Genomic DNA, 6,000 nt, shown 5'->3' with positions numbered 1-6,000 from the left:
ACTCCTTTTGTGGCTCAACACATGATCTATCATAGAGGATGTTCCATGTGTACTGGAGAAGATTGTGTATTCCACTAATGGTGGGTAAAATGTTCAGTGTATGTCTGTTCGCTCCATTTGCTCCAAAATGCAGTGTAAGTCTCATATGTTCTTAGTGATTTTCTGCCTTGATGATCTTTCCATTGCTGATAGTAGCGTATTGACTTACCCTGCTATTATAATATTACAGTGCATCCCTAACTTCAGATCTACTATTATTTGCATTATATAATTACTGCTCTGATATTGCATGCATATATATTTGCAGTTGTTACACATTTTTGATGAATTAACTCGTTTATCATTGCATAATAACCTTATTTTTCTTGTTTCACAGTTTTTGACATAAAGTCAATTTCATGATATAAGTAGAGCTACTCCCTCTCTTTGGTTTTCATTGGGATGGAATATTTGTTTTTCATTTCTTCACTTTCAGACTACTTGTGTCCCTACAGATGAAGTGACTCTTTTGTATGCAGTATATATTTGGGTCTTGTTTTTACAAGAGTAGAAAGACAACTTACAGCATAGAAGGACATATTTGCACATAATATCTAAAATATATAAGAAACTCCACCAACAAAATAGTAAGAAAACAAATAACCTGATTAAAAAATAGGCAAAAAAATTTTAATAGACACTTCTCAAAAGATGACATACAAATTGCCAACAAGTATTTGTTTTAAAAAGCTCAAAATCATTAATCAGAGAAATGAAAATTAAAACCACAGTGAGATATTATTTCACTCCAGTTAGAGTGGCTGTTATCAAAAAGACAAAAGGAAACAAATTTTGGAAAGAATGTGGAGAAAAGGGAACTCTTGTATACTGAGTGTAAATTAGTAACAACTATTATGAAAAACAGTATGAAGGTTCCTCAAAAATTAAAAATAGAACTCTCATATGATCTAGCTACTATTGGGTATATTGCCAAATAAAATAAAATTAATATGTCAAGAATATATCTGTACTCTCATATTCATTGCAGCTTTATTCACAATAGCCAACATATAGGATTAAACCGTGTTCATCAGTGAACAAATAGACAATGAAAATCTGGTATATTTGCATAATGGAGTACTATTCAGTCTTAAAAATGAATGAAATCCTGTCATTTGCAACAACGTGGACGAACCTGAGGTACATGATGATAAGTGAAGTAAACCATGCACAGAAAGACAAATACTGCGTCTTTTCACATACTTGTGGAATCTAAAAGTTTGAAGTCCTAGAAAGAAAGGATAAAGTTGTGAGGCTAGTGTGTGGGATGGGTTGGTGAGTTATTTGGCAAAGAATGCAAAATTACAATGGGATATGAGCAATAAACATGAGACATCTCATGTAAAACATAGTGACTATAGTTAATAATAATGCATTCTTGAAAATTGCTAAGAGAGTAAATATTAAGTGTCCTCACCACAAAAACAAAGCTAAATATGTGAGGTGATGCATATGCTAATTAGCTAAATTTAATCATTCCACACCATATATATATTTCAAAACAACATATACATAATAAATATAAAGTTTTTAATTTTCAATTGAAAAATAAATTCAACACAATTTTTTAAACTTTTTTGCCACTCAAAAAAGACAATTTAAAACTGTTTTTAACTATGTCATATCTAGAAATTTACACTATTTAGATGATTGAAGCAAATAATGTATGAGTTAATATTAGTGTTAGCAAATTATTTGTAAATTATCTTAAAATTATCCTCAGAGAGATTGTCCCTTCTCTTCATATTTACTTTTATTTTGACTTTTACATTTTCTACACTGTCATGAGTGCACATTTGTTAGAGGTTTGCTTAAATGTTTCGTTTTAAATTTTGATGGAGAATTCAATATAAAATGTAAAATTATAATCCAGATATAAATTGGTTTTGCTATACCATAATATTATTGTAAATTCTAGTCATTAAGAAGCCTATAAAAATAGAATTACCCACCTTTTGTGTCCTGGTGTGAAGTTCCATATTTAACTATTGTTAAGGAAAAAACAAATTTAATTTCTTTTTATTATTTGCAACCATACAACTATAAGCATTGTATAATTATACAGATGACTAAATAAATCCATGATACTAATTCAAGCATGTAATAATAGATACAGTAAATAATATTAAATAAAATTAAGTTTAAAATTATTAAGGAAAATTATAAAATTAAGTCAGAATAGCTTTATAATATTAATTACAAAGAAACAGTGCCAATTCAATAAAATAATATTTCATGAGTTTTTATTTGGAAAGGTAGTTAACACAAAACTAAAAAGAAGACTTAAAAGCTTTAAGTGCATACAATGATAAATCAACAAAAGATAAAAGATAATATTCTTCTGTAAAGATAAGAATTAAAATGCATTCAGTCAAAAATAAGACTTTATTCTTTTGTGCTAAGAAGTAAACTGGCCTATTAATGATATGATCGAAAAGAAGATAGAGCCATATAGGAACTAATGACTCTATATGTAATATTGTTTCTCTCTCACCTGTCAGAATTTCTGAAACTCTTTTAGTATAAGACCAATATAATGTGTCTTTAGGACAATTATTCATTTTTATTATCTACTCTATACTTTTTTCTTTTCTAAACCTAGTATCTTAGCATAAATTGTTTCACTTTTTGAATAAATAGGGATAGCAAAGTGCTACAGTTTGAATGCTTCCACCAAAACTCATGTTAAATTGTATGGCCATTGTGATGGTATTAAGAAGTGAGATCATTAAGAGGCAATTAGTCCATGACACCTTTGCCATCATGAATGGGTTCATGTAGTCAGAAGTGAGTTAGTTATTACAAAAGTGGGTTTTTATAAAAGTGAGTTCAGTCTTTTGTATTTCCACCTTCAACTATTGGATAACTGAACATGAAGGCTCTGGCAAGATGCCAGCACCTTGATATTAGGCTTCCCAACCTCCAGAATTGTGATAAATAAGATTCTTTTCTTTATAAAATACCCCAGTCTGTGATAGCCACACAAAACAGACTACTATAGCAACACACAAAAAAACTAAGATACCAATACATGTCATGTGTGTTCTTTTATTCCTCCCTACCCATGTGAACAGTCCTAATTAGATTGACTTTAGCAATCTTTTATAATGTATCTGATGATTGTCTCAGAAGTCTCAATATAAAACTCCAGACAATCAGCCCATACTTGTTGATTGACAAGGCCACATGGGCAATTAACATAAACGGTTTCATGTCACTACTCATCAATTTGGGTAAAATATCTGTCTCTCTATCTATATTGTAAGCTTTAAGTGTCACATTCATATTGTATCTTTGCAACTCAAGGTTTCCCTTTGACTAAGTATGTGATACAAATTTAAGTTTAATAATAGTTATCAAAGGAATGACTAGGGCTCAACAGCAATCATGTTTTTCTCATATTTTATCTCATGTTGTATTCACTATTACTAGCCATCAAATATTTCTGATTATCCTCAGAACACTTAAATTGACTGTACATTCCCATTTCTTTGAGGTTAGTTTTAGACAAGGTTTGCCATAGACAGTGGTTTTTAAACATTATTGAGCATCAAAATCTACTAAAGAGCTAGTTAAAACATAGATTACTAGGCGCGTACCCCAGAGTTACTGATTTAGTAATTCTGGAGCTAGGGACAGAAACTTTTTACATTTCCAACAAGTTCCTAGGCAATTCTGATGTCACTGGTCCACGGAAAATACTTTTAGAACCCAGTTTTATAAAATGTGAGTGAAAAGGAAGGAATTTTTAGAGTCAGTTAGTGACTTGCAAATTCCATCTTTTAAAATTTTTATTCTATTTCTTTCTAGCATGGCAACATCCACATGGAGACCTTGCTATTATTCTGGATTACAGACTAAGGAGATATAAAGGATAGCCTATGTTGTAGGATATACACGGTACACAAATGACATGAATAACAAGTAAATTATCTTGCTTCAAATAACTAACATTTTTGAGTTATTGGTTTCCATAGCATGCACGACCTAACCCAATCTTACAAATAATTATGCTTCACAATTATTTAAACATCAGTAAGTTACATAAAATAAATATCTGACGATAAGCAGGAGAAAGTCATTTTTATGTCTTCCTCTTTTCCTTGATTAAGTGTCTTAGATTAAGTTACTTCATACACCAATTTAAAAGTATATAAGAGTTTGTGGGTAATTATGTACATTAAAATGAAGCATACCTTTTTACCGATCAAGTTAAATAAAATGTACTTTATTAGTATTTTGTAAAATCTGATTTTTAATAACTAAAAAAGTTTGTCAATTAGTTGTTTGCACTGGTTAGAATAATAATTCCTTAACAGAAAAACAACAATGCCAATCACACTATATCAAACACAAGCTTACAATAGCTAAGAAATAAATAGATTTTATTTTTAAAATTGTGAATTTTAATAGATAAGTGAAATTTGATATTGATATTAGGAGAGGTTATTCCATGTTTTCTCAAAGTCAGGATGCAGGAGGTAGAGAGAATGTTTCCCAAATAAAACATATGCCCTCAAAATGGCAGTACTTTTAAATAACTCCAATGTACAGATTATTTTTTCTATCAAGCCTCAGTTTTTTTTACATTAGAAATGTAAATTGAAGAATCCTTCATATCTCATACTGGCAACATTTGAGCAACTACACAGAAAACAACCTTTAAACCAATTTCATTTGACATGTCTTGGAAAATCATATTACACATGTGAATCAGATTAATGTGTCTTAAATATCCTCCATTTTCATAAGATTATATCAGCACTATGAGATCATCCAATTTAAAAAAGATTAAAGTACAAAGACTTACAAATTGAAAAGATAAGACAAATTTTTATTGTTAGCTTCATCTGATTAAAGTACAGTAACAAACTGCATGTCAAATGCTGTTGAAGGATGGAGAATACTTTGTTTTTCCTCTCAGCAATGAATTCAACTACATTATATTTATTAAATCACTGCTTAAGATAATTTCTTTATATAGAAATTATTTGGCAATTTTAAGAATAAAATGTGATATTAAAATAATATTGCTTAAGTGGTGTAATGTTTTGCCATACTATGTAAATGATATGATATGTACATGTGATATAATACACATCACTTATGCAATAATTTTATCAGGATAAAAAAGCCACAACAGTTAAAAAAGACAAAGAGGGACATTATATACATTATATAATGATATAAGGACGGGTTCAACAGGAGAGTATCACAATCCTAAATATATTCACCTAAAACTGCAGCTCCCAAATTCATTTATTTATTCATTGATTTCTTTCTCTTTTTTTTAAATTGAGACAGGGTCTCTCTGTGTTGTCCAGTTTGGTCTTAAACTCCTGGGCTCAAGTCTTAGCCCCTCAAAGTGTTGGGATTACAGATGTCAGCCACCACACCCATCCTGGAGCTCCGAAATTTATAAAACAATTACCACTAGACCTAAGATATGGGATAGACAGCAACACAGTAATAGTGGGGAATTTCAATACTCCTCTGATAGCACTAGACAGGTCATTGAGACAGAAAGTCAGCAACTACACCCTAGAACAAATGGACTTAACAGATGTTTACAGAACATTCTACCCAACAACTGCAGAATATACATTCTGTTCATCAACAAATGGAACATTCTCCAGCATAGATGATATGATAGGCCACAAAACAAGCCTCAATACATTTAAGAAAATTGAAATTATATCAAGTATTCTCTCAGACCACAGTGGAATTAAACTGGAAATCAACACCAAAAAAAAAAAAAAACCCTCGAAACCATGCAAATACTTGAAAATTAGATAATCTTCTCTTGAAAGATTGTTGGGTCAATAATGAAATCAAGATGAAAATTAAAAATTCTTTGAACTAAATGATAATAGTGACACAACCTACCAAAACCTCTTACAGCAAAAGCAGTGCTAAGAGGAAAGTTTATAGCATTAAGTGTCTACATCAAAAAGTCTAAAA

The 6,000-nt window shown here is 30.4% G+C and overlaps 1 long non-coding RNA gene across 2 annotated transcripts in view; it reads right to left on the bottom strand.

Moving 5' to 3' along the window:
* Positions 1 to 775: 775 nt before the first annotated feature.
* Positions 776 to 6,000, bottom strand: part of LOC107970692 (uncharacterized) — a 55,647-nt gene continuing 50,422 nt past the window's right edge. For both annotated transcript variants that reach the window (XR_001713455.3, XR_001713454.2), the window contains 2 exons: positions 1,992 to 2,024; positions 776 to 1,267 (listed from right to left, as the gene is read on the bottom strand). This is a non-coding gene — a long non-coding RNA (uncharacterized LOC107970692). The remainder of the gene's footprint in view (positions 1,268 to 1,991; positions 2,025 to 6,000) is intronic.

The sequence above is a fragment of the Pan troglodytes genome, chromosome 2, assembly GCF_028858775.2.
Source record: "Pan troglodytes isolate AG18354 chromosome 2, NHGRI_mPanTro3-v2.0_pri, whole genome shotgun sequence".
NCBI classification, from domain to species: domain Eukaryota; kingdom Metazoa; phylum Chordata; class Mammalia; order Primates; family Hominidae; genus Pan; species Pan troglodytes.
The sequence above is the reverse complement of the archived record's forward strand: the minus strand, read 5'-3'. Positions and strand labels throughout refer to the sequence as shown.